The sequence below is a fragment of the Heliconius melpomene genome, chromosome 6 (assembly GCF_056956725.1).
Source record: "Heliconius melpomene rosina isolate 202511_hmr_F chromosome 6, ASM5695672v1, whole genome shotgun sequence".
Classification (NCBI taxonomy): domain Eukaryota; kingdom Metazoa; phylum Arthropoda; class Insecta; order Lepidoptera; family Nymphalidae; genus Heliconius; species Heliconius melpomene.
This window is the reverse complement of record NC_140394.1, coordinates 1,615,640-1,632,351: the sequence shown is the minus strand read 5'-3', so window position 1 is coordinate 1,632,351 and position 16,712 is coordinate 1,615,640. Positions and strand designations below refer to the sequence as shown.

Sequence of the window (16,712 nt, the reverse complement as noted above, 5' to 3'; positions counted from 1 at the left end):
GTATATATATACCAAACTTACAAAGCTGTACTGTACCTATGTGATAAACCAAATAAATAAATAAATAAATAAATAAATAAAATACTCGTATTTTGTAAGTATATACGTAGGTAGCAGCGGTTCTTGCGCTTAATCTTGTTATTAGAGGAATGTAATGAAAATAATTAATTCCTTCTAGTGAAAATCGAATCCACAATCGTCATGTGTGCATCACACGATAGGACTCTCTGCTGCAACGCTACAACGGCCGTTATACATATATGATTATATTTTATGCTAAACTTAGCTTTTCTAGTATAAAATCGTTTTATATATTTTATTGCTCCAGTTTATTGGTAATGAATATAATGGAGTAATAAAGCTTTAGAGAAGGCGTGTTTTAATATCGCCATAAGTGTTGCTAGCACACGCACCTAATGAATAGGTATGAGAAACTATAGATACTTATGTATATCGATACCTATATGTTTAATATCGTCTCCATATTTAATCCATAATAAATTTATTTAAGAGTTGTTACCCGACTGCGGCAAAACCCAAAAGGAGGGTTATGTTTTTGTTTGTATTGTTGGCGCTCAACGGCGCTGAGTGTTACTGCATATATTTATTAAGTTTCCAATATTTACATATATTACAATATTATTTTAAACTGCATCCATACGTTATCAATTCACATCTATATAAAAAAAATCCTTAACTTTTTTAAAATAATATGTATGAAAGTTAAATTACTCTACTATTAAATGGGTTAGTAGGTATATAGGTGAGCTGTGCAAAGGCAAAATTAAAATAAGAGTAGCTCAAATACTTCAATTTTACTTTGAAACTTTTCAACTTTCTCAGTATTCATCAAGAGAGTCCTTTCTTTAATGTTATGCTTAAAACTTGGAAATGATGCCAAATAAAGTTAAAAGAATAATTTCTTGTTTCGAATTCTCTTTTCCCTTTTTAATGAAAATTTGGTATTTCTTATGATTAAAGGATTTGAAAGTACTTCAGTGGAAATTTTCTTTTGTTATACTGTTTTAATGCCTTTGGTCATATATATATTACCATGAAGTACACAGAAACCTCCAGAAAACAATGTCGATGATACTGGAGGAAGGTCACGTAAACAGCACGAAGGTCCTCTGACACATTTAGGTATGAGCTGGTCGATCTCAGTAACTAAAGAGAAAGAGGTAAGCAGAGATGGTAGCGTTTGGTACTCCGTTCTCTCTGGATAACTCTCAGAATATAAATCGTAAAATATCGATTTAGAAATAGAAAATCCATTAGGATTTAATATTATTGAAATTCGAACGTTAAGCTTTGTAGCGCAAGACAATAACTACGGCTTATAATATAAATCCCGATACCAACGATATGGACACGTACAGAATTGATAACATACCTATTTCAATGAAACTAGAACTAGGGACGTTTACTCTTTAAAACGCTCTAAAAAAAACTTTTGTTAGCTTCACAATGTATCCCACATATTTTTTTTCAAGATATGCAATATCGACAAATAGCGTTACGCCGCGAATTTTCTTGTTACTGGAGCGAGAAAATAACTGGTATTTATTGCACCAAGTGGGAATTGAACTCACAACTGTCACTTTTCCAGTCAAAATGCTGCACTGTGCCGCTGCGCCACTACGGCCTCTAAATATTAAGACCTTCAATTTCAATGTAGCGTAAAAACTTGATGCTCTGATAAAAACTCAGGCGCTTTGTCATACCAAATTATTATTTAGATTCTTTGATTTCTTTATCCATCATTTTATATACAATATCATGTAATAAATAAAATTATTATTTCTAGTTATGTTTATAGTTAATGTTCATTCTCTCCTTTTGAGCGACAAAATGAAAATATTATTATTAATATATTCCATTCCCCAAAAAGGGAATCGAACCCACAACCGGCGTTTGCATCCTCACGCTTGTCGGAATCTTTCTTACTTGTATTCTGAAATGGCTTCATAAATCCTTATGAAAACAAAACTATCTGTCTGTGCAACTCATAAATTATTCTTATGACTTAATGGCACAACAATTAGTATACTTCAAACTGCTAATTTTGTATTCACGCATATTAAAGTCTCTTTTAAGATGTAAATACAGGCCAAAGTAGCAACTGTACAAACAAAACGATTCTAATATATATATATACACATGTTTTACACGCAAACTTTAAGAATTTGAAGTAGTTGACTTGTTTATATTATCGTTACTGTAGAGGCAGATGAAATTTGACCAAAATGTATCAAGGTAGATTATTATTATTTCGATGCTTCTTCACACTATATCCCGTACATGTCAAGCAAGATAGGCAGAGTGATACTGAGAACCTAGTGTTATAACATTTCGTTCTCATTAAGACACTTCTGTTTTCTCCCTAATTACGTAATAGCCTTATAGAGTTAATAACACGCTTGTAACCTTGAGCCACAATTACATTTTTTTGTTATTCATAATCAAAACATTGCATCTTGCAAGCAGACAGAGGGAGAAGAAGAGGTAATTAGCTTCACATTTTTTTCCCGTACATCACGCAGGGTAGGCAGAAGAAACTGAGTGCTACGACACTCACCGTTCCCCACGCTCCACTCTATTTTACGAGACGTTTCTGTTTATTGCAGGAACTCAACGCCTATGTCATGTAAATTAGTTTCATTTTTCTAACCCTGCTGCTTGCATACAGCGTGAATTTAAAAAATAGAGCAACATTTTTTTTATTTTAAATTAACATTATCTTTTTATTTTTATTTTTTATATCCAACCAAAAAGAGATAATGGACGCTTTCCAAAATTCAAGCAGTCATTGTCTATAAGCTGTCGTGAATTTTCGGCACCCTTCAACTTTGTCTACACTTGAAATTTTAGTCTGTGTGCTATAAGAGTTTTGCACAAGCCTTAAAAGCCTACTTAAGGGCATATATTGCATGCAGATAGATGTGTATTTTTCCATAAACATACATATGTACATATAAATTGCAAGAAAGAATTCATTATTTCAAATTCGGTTCTTTAGTTTTTAGTATGAATTGGTAGAAACCAAAGAAATAACTCACAGAAAAGTCAGATATAGCCACTAACTTACTCCTCTTTAAATAAAAACGCAACCCTACACGACACACGCCCCATTTAGTATAGAACATCCACTTGCGAACGATCGACAACAGATACAATATAAAAAATCTTCTCAACGCCATATCGACAGGAAATGAGGACTCTTCAGATATACTCTGTTATATTCACGGCACTTCCTTCAACTTATTACTTCCTAAATAAACGTAGCGGCCATTGTTCTAAGAGTTCGTCAATAGATGCCTGTGCACGCATCGCTTTGTATGCAAAGATGGTGTAATTACTTGTTAGAGTAGGTATTGTGATTAAGCCTTTTAAGTAGCAAAAGGCGATCATTCTTTTTAGTTTCAAGCTTTATCGCACAGATCATGGTAGGCAGAGGGAACTGGGGAAACTAGAGTACAGACACTCTGTTCCAATTAAGATACTTCCGTTCCTCAATTTCTGTCAAATTCTGAAGACATTTGGTGTTGAGTGGTAGAACTGAACGCCACGCTTTTGAGCAAAGAAATGAAAATATTTTATATTTCATTCCCTCGATTGAGAATCGAACCCATAACCTGTGGCGTTTACAGTCGCATGCTTGTACTCTTACGCTACGACTATTTAATGCTGTTCAGATGTTGCTTGTTATGAAGTATTGATTAAAACTATAAATACTTTTAATATAACGAGTTAGTCTTCTTATTAGGGTTTACTGATATCTTCTGAGGTAAGTTTTATCTTATAATTTTATTTTTATCTACCTATAGAGTGTAGATTCATAACATTGATCGCATCGATTTAAATTCAATGAAATTATTTTGTCAAAATTTATCATGTCATAATTAAGTTAAAAGGTTCACAGTTGCGAAGTGGCGCTAAGACTCTCCATTCTCCACTTTTCACCCAATTTTTACATATTGAGTGGCGGAATTAAACGCCGCGCTTTGTCTTGTTTCCAGCGCGAGGAAAAGAAAATAAATCTTTCCACCGAATGAGATTCAAGCCTATACGATAAAGCTAAAAAGTTATTTAATATTTATTTTTCAATATTATATAATTCAATATTATCCAACTTTTAAAATAAATATGGAAAAGTTATATTATCTTTAATCCTAAGAGACAGTCCTGTAATAGCATTTGGGTATTATACTCCCTTACGTATTAAAGTTGAGGATGATGAACTTAATTTCTACTTAGTTTTGTTATAGTTCAAGGACAACAGAATATTATTTTTAAGGTCACGGGCACTTGGTTATTTGGACTGAGAAAATTTTGTACGAAGACAACTCTTTCTCCACTCTCCGGCCTAGTTCAAAAGGTAGAGTTTTGAGCATTGAAATAAAGTATATTATTTAAAATAACATTTTATTGGTAATTTTATTTAATAAAAACACTCAGTATGAAGAATTTTAAAATAAATATATATAATAATATAATAATACAGCAGACGAAGCATTAAATACGTTGCTAAAGATACAAGTTTAGTATTATTGGCTTAAAATCAACAAGGTCTGGAATACATCGCAGTAAATTGTATATGTAACATACAAAAATAGGTAAAAACTATTCAATTTAAAATACCTACTGTATTTCTTATAATAACGACGGTAGATGGAGCCGATACGTGCTAGAGTGGAGCCCGCTTAGGCAAGCATAGTGTAGGACGCCCTGCAGCACGATGGACGGACGATTTAAAGAAGGTGGCTGGCACCGGATGGATGCGAGAAGCCCAAGACCGGGATGGTTGGCGCTAGATGAGGGAGGCCTACGTTCAGCAGTGGACGGCGATAGGCTTATGACAATTCTTATAATAAACTAATAGTTTAAAAACCAAAGACAGCCTTTAACCAACAGAACACAATATATAATATGTTTACTAGTAGACAGTCTAAGGTTCAGGTCAGGAACCATCATCAGATCAACTCGATGGTACCATAATATACTCTTTCATCATCTTCTACAAATAATTGCCTAGTTTCATAATGATAAACAATTAGAAGTGCGTGTATTGAGATTCTTAAATTTTATTACATAGTTCCTTAGTTATATCTCGACCAAAAGGCATGTTAATGTTTACAACTGGGTTACTTATGAGAGAACTGAAGCGGGATCTAAACTCGTAACCACCACATATTTATGGTAGGAAAGCGTATTTTGTCATTTAATTAGACGCTGTATTCTGCAAACAAGAGACGTTCCACTTTGGCGAATAAGAACGAGAAAATGTCTAAAACTAAGGCTAACTTTTAACCTAGCATTTTAACCAGGAATATAATTAATTGTCCCAAGTTTCAAAAGAACCCGCAGCCATCGCGTTTACAGTCACGCGCTGTACCACTGCGTCTCAAGGCCTCATGTACTTATTTATGGGCAACATAAAATTCAAGGACATCAAAACTCGAGACCACGCGTCCTTGGAGACATAAAATTGCGCGCCATTTCACGTGTTGGTTTGGAATGTTATATTTTAGTTATAGTTATTTGTTTATATTTATGTTATACTTAGAACATTTTTTTTAAATAAAAAATATGAAATCAACATTATTGTTATTTTCTCCATACTTATATATAAATTAACACTTTCTAACTAAGCAAAGAATTTTAATGTGGTTTTCACTAATAGACAGTTATTCAAGAGGAATCTTTACTTTGTTATAATATTATATACCTACGCAACTTAGGTGTCGATTGTACTAATCGAGCTAGTCTGATGATGGAGCCAGGACCCAAACAGTGGAACTCTTCAAAGGTTACTAGTAAACCACTGGAGTTAAGGCTCATAAACGTATTTTTTTAATTTATATTTAGAGAAAACAATAAAAAACAAAACCTCTATACAGCGATCTATTGACCTTCAACTGTATTCAGTACTCGTTCTCTTATAACGCACAAACAATCGATTTTTAATTTTCTTCTTGACGGTGTGATTCATGTAAACAATGAAAGAATATTTCAATATTTTTGATGCTACTCACATACTTTGGAATTATATTTTTAGATGTTTCTACGTGAACCTAGAAAATTCGATGCATTTTTTTTATTGGAATCATATTTTGAGCTTCATGCTGTATCCCGCACATAGCAGGGTAGGCACCTAAAATCCAGAGTTTAAACACTCCGTTTCCATTAAGAGATTTCCGATCTTGATGATCTTATATATGAGAGAAATTGAATTTCCATAAATACACGACAATAAACTGATGAAACTGTTCGATCGGTTCTGGGTGAACACTAAAACGGTTCGCAACCTTTTTAGAGAATAACGGTTAAAAACGCGGCGTTAAACGCCATTAAAAGTTATAAAAAATGATAATTTAAATTAGTTATAGAGTGACCTCTTATATAATAAGTATAAGATAGCAATTCAATAATAGCCGCTAGGTTATATAGCGACGACTCAATGGTTGTGTCGGCCGTGACATGCCCTTGTATAAAAACAGTTGTCATTATCTAACAGCTCCTTACAACCCAACGGAACGGATACGATACGAATGTTACCAAAATGTGAATAAAAAAATTAAGAAAGAAGTAGATCTAAAAAAATAGCAGTTTCACGCATTTTCTCGTATAGCAGGGTAGGTAGAGAGAAAGTAGTGTTAAGACACTCCGTTCTACATTTCTCATCCAAATTTCGAAATATTGCGTGTTGAGTGGAACTGCGATTGAGTGAATAAGTGAATATAAATATTTCCTTTAAATGGAGGATTGAACCTACAACTACCGTGTTAACAGTCTAACACTCTACCACTGCGCTACGACGGACATATAGAATACAGAATGGAATATAGAAATAATATACAATACAAAAGATATTGTAATTATTGAATAATATCGTATAACTTTATTTATACAAATAGATGGGGTCACAAGTCGGTTGGAAAAGCTATTATAGTAAGCTGTTGAACCAGTCCAAGCTAACACCGATGTTCTATAGTATTTTAATGTAGAGGCCGTCGTGATGCAGTGATACGTGGTTGTCGGTTCAATCCCGATTCGTGTCAATTAACTATTTTATTTTATACCTGACTGCGATAAAGCCCAGAAAGACGGTTATGTTTTAAGCGTGTATGTATATATTTGCGTTCCTTTGTTACTACTAAACCAGCGAACTGATTTTGATAAAAATAAATGGAATTTTAGTCAGTATCTGCTCAATGATATTGTCATTATATATATTTTGTTTGGGTGTCACATATTACATATAATATTATATATAATTATTTATAAATGTCTAATAGATGATGTGAACTGTAAAAGCCGTCTCTCGTCCAGATTGCCTTCGCTTAGAAATGTCAGCGTGCAATTAGAACGTACTTGCGCGTATTACTTGAATCGAGTTTCTTATATAATGTTAAAAATGAGAAATATTTTTTTAATAAAATATTTATTATGTAGTTCACGATTATAATTGGTTCATTTACTTACTATTTAATGAAATTTCTATATTAAACATTTGTATATTTTTAGGTATATTTTTTATGTTTTTTCCTACATTGCCGTTCCCGATATTCCGCCTATTTTGAGACATTGCGCTTTGCAGTTGCGCAACTTAACACCGCGTTTTTTCTTATTACTAGATTCTGGGATTTTTTATTCTAAAATTGTTTTGAGAATGGAATCGAACCCACAAACGTTGCATATAACGTCAGGCTGTGTCTAAATCATCAATCGTTATTCTATTTTCAATCAACGTTGTAAAAAACCTTAATTAGCATTGAAACAACAAATTGAAAGAAGGAAAACTGACTAATAGAGATATTATTAGTAACTATAAACGATAAGGAAAATCATAAAAGGGACTCTAAAATCTAAATTGTCATATTTATGTTAACGCACATCCTCTGAAGCGGGACAGGTAAGCCTAGCTACTCGACATCTTCCAATATCCGCTTTCCTGAATCACAGACATTGCGTGATGTGTTGCGGAACCTAACGCCGCGATTCATCTTACAATGGTGAGGAAATGTAAATAATTTAAATTATAATCATACTTATAAATCGGTCAATGTACTCGTGTATGTATGCTCTCTTTTTTTAAACAATATATAAATAAATCCGCGCCTTTCGGAAACCGTCCAAACGCTCTAACCACTAAGCTACCCGTTTGGCTTAGTGGTCACAGCAGTTGGACGATTTCCGAGAGGCTCGGGTTCCAATTCCGCTACGTTCAATTTTATAAACATGTTCTTATATATGGTATAAAAATTTAAAAAATATGATACAGTTATTATAAAGGAATTGTCAATTTTAGTTCAAATACCTAAAATTAAAATGAAATCTACAAATTTTATGCCTCCAAATTTCGGCAGAAAGTGGGGAACGGAGTGCCTTAACACTAGGTTCCCCCTGCCTACCCTGCTGTGTACGGGATACAGCGTGAAGCGGTTTTAATTTTTTTTTTATCTACAATTTTTCATAATTTTCATATACTCGTATATACACAATATACCTAGATACCTCATCCTCATATTAGAATGCTCAATAGAAGCTGTCAGAGACAGACGAGACTCATTGAATCGCAAATTTTGCTTATAACGCAGCCCGTTGCCTTACTAACCTGCGGCCCTCTCGTGATTGAAATTTGTCCATAACAGTTATTGTTTTTTTTTAATTATATTTATAAAAAAAACAAATCCCTACTTCTAAGTTATTTATAAAGAAAATAATTTATAAATGTATATGTTCTCATCGTTAGTATTAATTGTGTATATCACTAAAATCCGGTTCAGTAAGCCTTCCGTACGAATTTTAGGTATTTCTGCAGAAATTTAAAGTATTTTTCGTTATCTCTCGTTATCTGTCAAAGGGAAGGTGCGTTTATAGGATCCCTTTTAAATATATATTTATTCTGTTTTTTTAATAATAGAAAATTAAATGTTTGAGGAAATGTTGGAAAATATGAATAAACTAAAAGAAGTTGTTCTTTAAAAGTAAGTACTCTTAAAGGAATAAGGAAGCAAAGTTTCCTTCTCTAATGGATCTCATACATTTAACTTGACCTATATACATATTTTTATAAATAATTCAAAAGTCAGTTAGTTCAAGTAGTAAAGTTGCGTGGTGTTGAGTTCCGCTATTCAAACCTACAATGTCTCGAAAATTGATCGGAAATTTAGGAGAGGCTGAGAGTTTCTAACAGATTCCTCTACCCTCCCGTGCGAAAAAAATGTAAAGCTAAATTTAAAAATTTAAAAATATATATTAAACGTCTGGTCTGGAGTAAATTAACAACCAACGTTGATTATAAGCGAACACGGTACAAATTTAGATCTGTGCAATAAACAAACACTACTAGATATAAAGCACATGTAACTATAAAAAATACAAGTGCGGTTTAAAATACTAAAATGTTTAAAATAACAACCATTCTATAAAAATATATGAGTTGAACTATCTACTATGGAAAATAATATGTAATCGACTATTGGACGAGACGGAAGTAGAGCATGTGGCGCATGAAATACCTTTTTCCATTTTGAACGATTTCGCAATGAAGTTTTACAACCCTATCTCCCAAGTTACTTGGTGGAACCAATATCAGGGATGATATCAATGTTTTTTTTTTAATTCACTCAATTTTTACGCCAAAATCAAAATTGAGCTGAAATTGATCAGCAGGCAGATAGAACCTAGTGGTAAGACTCTCCGTTCCCCATTTTCCGCTGAATTTTTCAAGGCTTTGCGTGTTGAGTAACGAAATTCAACGCCTTTTGCCTTGTTGCCGGAATGATGAAATAAAAATATTAACAAATAATAATTCATTCCCTCGAGTGGTGGTTAAACCCACAATCATAGCGTTACAATCACGACGGCCTCAAACGGGAACTTGTTCACGATATATAGTATTTTTTTTCTATAAGTCTAATAAAATGCATTTTATAGATATCTACAAGTCTAATAAAGTGCATTGCAAATAACTCGCTAATGTATATATGTAAATAATGATTTTTTCTACATATTTAGGGACATCACGTACTTAAAAGACTTCTGATGCAGTTCGCATGAAACAACCTATTGAAATTATAAAATGACTAGCGGACGCGCGCAATTGAGCTTGCTTTTTTAGGGGTGAATTCTAATAAATTACGAAACATGTGTTCAATGAAAGATTTTTAAGAGTCAAAATTTAAAATTTTATAAAAATCGGTGGCGATTTAAAGATATTTCCATACAAACTTTCAACCCCTTATTTGCACCCTTAGGGGGTGAATTCTAGAAAACCATGAAACACATGTTCAATTAAATATTTTTAAGAGTCTAAATTTCAAATTTTATAAAAATCGGTGGCGTTTTAAAGATTTTTCCATACAAACTTTTAACCCCTTATTTGCACCCTTAGGGGGAGAATTCTAGAAAACGATGAAACACGTGTTCAATTAAATACTTTTAAAAATCTAAATTTCAAATTTTATAAAAATCGGTGCCGATTTAAATTGTTTTCCATACAAACTTTGAACCCCTATTTCACCCCTTTAAAGTTAAAATTTTTCAAAATCCCTTCTTAGTGGATGTCCAGATTACGAAAGTAAACTTTTGTCCCAATTTAACGTTTCTACGCACAGCGGTTAAGGCTGTGCGTGCGTCTTACCTCAGTCAGTGAGGACAAGTCCTTTTATATATATAGATTACAAAAATCTTGTTTATTTGAAGCCGTTGTGACCTTATTTGAAGCGGGACGAGAACGCGAGCAGAACGTGACGGTTGTAGGTTCGATTCCCGCTTGGGGATATTAATTATTTAGTATTATCATTTTTTCCTCCTAATAACAAGGCAAAGCGTGTCGTTAAGCTTCGCTACTCAACACGTAATGCCATGATATTTCGGTGGAAAGTGCTAAACGAAATTTTTAACACTAATTTCTCTGCTTACCCTTCTATATCTGAAATACAGCGTAAAACTGAATAAACATCTTTAAGTTATACAATAAGAATAAGATTATCTAACTTTCTTTGCGTTAATTCAACAATTATTCAATCAATTCGTAAGTAGTTTTTCCCACGTGCAAAAAGGCAAGATCAACTCAATTGTTTACAATGTCAATCTCGAAGGTCATTGTACAAAACATTTCCAACTAAAATAATACTAATATTAACAATAAAATCTTTAATACTTTTATAATATTACTTTTTAATTACATAATAAAAGTAAAAAAATATATATTACTATAAAGATATCAAAAATGAAAAGTTTTAAACCACCTCAATACCGATAAATTTGTATAGCCAATAGCTGTAAAAGCCCAACTTACTTAATACGAAATATAAATAAATCCTGATTGTCATCTATGAGATAGGGCGGCTAATAAACTATCGCTATCACATATAATGAGGGGGGCCCAATGGAGCCCCTCGCGTGACCCCCTTGTAACGTATTTCTATACGCTATCCTATTGTTGCTCCAGAGGGCTCTTCTCCCCTTTACGAAACGTGAGGCATACAAAGGGCTAGTGCGACCAAACTTTACTATTATTATAAAGAAGTAATAAAAAAGAAACCAGTGCTGACATTGTCGAACGCCGAGCGTAGAATTAAAACGTAATGCACAAAGGGTGACAGTTTGGACGAGTTGATAATGTTATTTCAATGGTGTGATTTATTTTCGTGAAAGTTGTTTTTTTTTTTCGTTTAAATAGTAACAGCTATTTAAATTCATTTAAAATATGACACTAGTGGTAAACCACAACTTCGAAACGTAAAGTACTATGTTTTCTCTTTCTCTTAGGAATTTCGAAAAATTCTCTATTAGTGCTCCCCTATACTCCCTAGAAACTCTACATGCAAAAAGGTAAATGAAAAAAATACTCATTTCTCTATTGACATAAAATACTCTTACTGTTCAATAAATAATAATACATGGCAACGAAATTAAAAAAATATTATATGTTGACAACTAAACATTTTCATATTTTCGTGAAATTTACTTCCGTTCGTTTTATAAAAAAATTGTTATATAGAACAATTCTATATTTAATTAAACATTTTTACTATAAATACTATATATTTGGAAAATATTATATGTATCCATTACATTGAGATGTGTTGAAATTAAAACATGAATGTATACAAATATAGACAACGCTCTTCCAAGCTTCTAACGATCTTTCAACTTTTTGTCAATATAGCCATATTATCGTGGCTGCAACTGCAACAGGTATCTTAAATGTACACCGAAACTATGAAAAACAAATAACTTATAACTTGTTTATAGTTAATAACAATTAAATGAAAAATCCACACTTTGGAAATTTCCCACCTTTTCAAAAATTGCTATTAACATGAAGAAGCTTCTTATAATATTTCCATTTACACACTTATTCATTAAGATTCATTCTTCATCTATAAAACAATTATAATACAATTCAACATACCTGTTTTGTATTCATCCATTATTTAGCTTAATAAATTTACGCGGGAACTAATGAGAAGAGCGTACGTCCTAACTTCACGGTGGTTTCAACACGACTGCCTTCTGCCTCCTCCTCGGTCTAGTAGAATGGGGATGTGGCTATAGGACAAGTGATGGATACGCAATACACTTAGCTTAATTCTAAGGCAGTTTTATTGGTATCGCCATGTTACATTACTTTAACTTAAATTAAAATTTAGTTTTATTTTAATACTACATTTTTTTAATTCTAGTAAATTGTAGAGCTTAACTATAGACTCTACATCTATACTAATATGAAACTAAATAGTTTTTTTGGTTTAATGCACTAATTTCAACAACTTAATGCTTACAATTAAAATATATTTTAGTGTTGCATAGTCCATTTATGTCCATATATCTACGGATTATATTATGTTATGTTATTAATTTGACAGTATTTGCGGTCAGAATTTCCTCGGGCATTTAGAATGTGCTGTTAAAGCCACAGATAGATGCTTGTACACGTACGTATAAATAGGTAATAGTAAATGACTATAAACGTTTGAAAGATACTGTTACAGTATATATGACCACTATTCGAAGGTGTTGTTGTTGTATTTATTATAAGGCTTTTGTGTCATTTAAAACAAAAGAAAGAGAGAATTTTGCATATTTTCATATATACCAGGCAGTTAGTCCGCTTCAATTCTACACAACTTTAGAGTATGAGCAGAAATGAGTAACTGATAGACAGGTGTTCAGTCTGCTTAAAAGTAAAGCAGAAATTATTGCTTTAAAATTTGGCTTATAGGTCAAGTGTGCCACTTGTGTAAATAAGCCCTATAAGAGAATTTCTCAAAATTCCTACGAGATCAGGAAAAGATAGGCTAATATAAAAGTTTTTTTTATTTATTTTTTGTTATAAAGATATCATTAATGCCCAAGAATATATGAACATAAAACCTAAAATATTATTTATTTTCCAAAAATTCCCTAAAAATTATTATAAAAAATTCTAGTACCTACTTATTTTCCAAACTTTGATCACCAGTCAGTAAATCTTCAAAATAGCTCACGCTATTGTGGTAGCAAACACATGTTAGTTGTAAGTATTATCTTCAATTGGGGGAATTACATATTTAATTATTTTTTGGTTACCCAGTCCAGTCAAATAATGCAGTTTCCGCTTCCCAGCACGCAATATTTTAATTGCACGAAAATGTTTTATAACTTTGAGTAGTATGCCTATACTAAATAAGCTAGGATAGTTATAAAATCACACACTTCAGTACAGTTTCCCACAAAGCAGAGACGGACCTAGTGTCCAGACAATCTGTTCTCTGCTGAACGGCTGAGCTCGATATATTGCGGAACTTAACGACGCGCTTTGTCTTCTTACTAGAACGAGGACTTAAAAATGATTATAATTCGTTATCCCAAAGGGGCATTGGACGACCCACATCACGTTTACAATCAGACCCTGTCCAACGATACTTTATAGGGTTGATAAAGAGATACCTTAGTCTTTCTCTATCAACCTTATGGTCCGGTTTCTACAGCGAAAGTAATGTTTAAGTAAAATAGGTTTCATTTCCCTTAACAAAGAGTTTTTTATTTTGTAATTACTTCACCTTTTCCTCCCCCTCTCCTTAGAAGTGAGAGTGTTCATTTAAACGCTTTGCGAAATCTTTGCGAAGCGAAAAACAAGTATGCAGTTTACTACTACGAATTCTATACAGTGATTAGGGCGCGTTTCGCTCACGGTGGATACCAGGCTTATAAAATATCTTATTAGGTACCTGTCTTATTTACTGTCAGTAGCAGAATATTAGTTGCTCTGTCAGTCAGCTCTTTAAAAAAAATAAAACATAAAGTGCTGAACAAGACATATGATACATGATATTGAATGTAAAAATTAATCGTCAGAGAGTGACTAACTAAAACCGTTATGAAATATTAAATTTTATTATTAGGTCTCGTGGCAAAAAGTATATATGAATGTGGATTTAATTCTATCTCAATGTACAATGGTTTGATCCGTTGGAAAACCGTTATTTAAAAAAAAACTATGCAGACACTTATACAATGGGGAACGGAAACAACTTAATGGGATTAGAGTGACTTAGTACTATGTTCCCAGGTTCCCTCCTACCCTATCACTCAAGAAACAAAAAAAATATATAATCGCCATCTCTAACAACGGTTGCAATTTAATAGTAAATTAAAGTAAAATATATAAAAAATTATTTATTATAACGCCATCTATCAGCGGTTATAGTAATTAGCAATTGTAGAGTATTATATAAAAAACTCTATCGCTTACATAAAGTAAAACTTTGTGCCGTTACTTTAGTAACATGATACTAGAGGTCGCTAGTTGATATAATTGATACGATTCACGCTGTCTCCATATATCAAGATAGGCAGAGGAACTTAGGGTGAAGACACTGTTCTCCACTATTGCCAAAATTTTTTAAATATTGCGTATTGAATGATGGAGAGCCACGTTTTTTTGGGTTACTAGGGTAATAATAAGAATAATTCATTATTCAAGGATAAGTTATCTCGAACATAGCACTTTCTTCGTTTAGCGCGCACTCCGTTCCCATTTCAACTCCTTCTTTACCCACTTTCCACTGAATTCTGGAGGCATTGCATCTTCAAAAGACAGAGAAAGAGAAACTTTAGACCTTTGCCTCGTTAGCAAAGGGTAAATACAAAACTATTAAATATATTTTTTGTTTGGGATAGATAAGTAGTTTTTCATTTTCTTTGCCAACCTTGCATAAGAAAGATAACAAAAAAAAATATTATAAACTGAAGTACGTACAAATTCAAACACATGTAGCTGAATGCAGTCTCATATTAGTTTCAGGAATTTTTTGTATTCGCTTTATTACGCCTTCTTTTGACAAACCCTCTATTTAGGGTTGGTCCTTTTTAGAAGTTTTAAGCAAATAAACATGAAAGTAAAGGTCACCGTGGCCACAAAGGGCATAGCGTTTACTGCTATAGCGTCACACACTCGGCGAGTTAAATTATTTTCATATCCTCGATCTGGTACCAAGACAAAGCGTCTTGACATTTGGTTGGATCTACCCTGATTATGTTATATTAAGTTAATCAGCATAATAAAGGACTTTTATTAAGGGTTACAGGTTCAAATGACCATCGGGCGATTTATGTATAGGAATTGATGTTTCTCCTGTTGCTGGTACGGTTATACAACACGTATTTCAAAATAATGATTGAAAAAGCATAGAAAGAAGGATGAAAGATAAGAATAGGTATTAAAAAATATCTACATTGCATATATATACAGGCATTAAATACTATACGTAAAATAAACACAGAGTATTTCTTAATAACCAGTAAAGATTTTCTTGCGGATTTGAACTGGTGTCCTGTTAGTAAATATTATATACAGATCTTACTATATTTTACCATAATTTTAAAGGGCTACACACTTGTATTTTGCATTGAAATGATGTAAGATTACATTTAGTAACCCTACACCAATATGTAGGACATGAAGAGACATTCATCCTCTTACACATCTGACGGAACTCGCTCACAATCACGCCGTGACCGAATTGCAGGAATTGCTTTTGTGCTAAGATTAAATAAAGCAGTCATCAAATATACTAATAATAGGATTGAGGTTATCATTGTAAACGGTTAGGATAATCTGCTTGTAAACATGATGGTTGTAGGTTTAATCCCTATTTGGATCCCTCTATTTCCTCTCTCTTTGTGTAAAGGTTTCTTTTCTTATTTTCCTTGATTTCATTTCATTGCATTGCATTGCAATTTCATTCATTTCAATGCATAGTTGTGTTTCCACCAATAAATAACGGAGCGGAGAAGGACCGATCGAGCAGAAAGAATTCAAATGAATTTGCTCAGTTCTTGCAAAAAATGGTCATCACACACACTTACACTAAGACACTCCCTTTGCCAAAAGGAAAATAGCTTTATCACGACGACTCGTGAAAATTATCTAAATATTAATCTATTACCGATTGTCATCTTAACAAAGCGTTTGTTTATTAACATTTTATTATTATAAGAAATTTTAATTATTATATTACTATTATTATAAAATGAATCACAGTTACATTACAGGCACTATTTGTTTCCGAAATTATTTTTTTCAGCTTCACGCTGTATCCCACGTGTAGCAGAGGGATCCTAGTGTTAAGATATTCCGCTCTCCATTTTCCGCAGAATTCTGGAGACATTGCATGTTAAGAGGCGGAACTGAACGTCGCAAGGGATTAATGGAT

At 32.8% G+C, this 16,712-nt stretch overlaps 1 protein-coding gene across 1 annotated transcript in view; it reads right to left on the bottom strand.

Annotated features, from left to right (window-relative positions):
* The window catches only part of superdeath (Suppressor of ER stress-induced death), a 31,278-nt gene extending 18,715 nt beyond the window's left edge, over window positions 1–12,563 (bottom strand). Inside the window, exon 1 of the mRNA XM_085187091.1 lies at window positions 12,428–12,563. The gene's annotated coding sequence lies outside the window, so the exon portion shown is untranslated. The remainder of the gene's footprint in view (window positions 1–12,427) is intronic.
* Window positions 12,564–16,712: the final 4,149 nt, after the last annotated feature.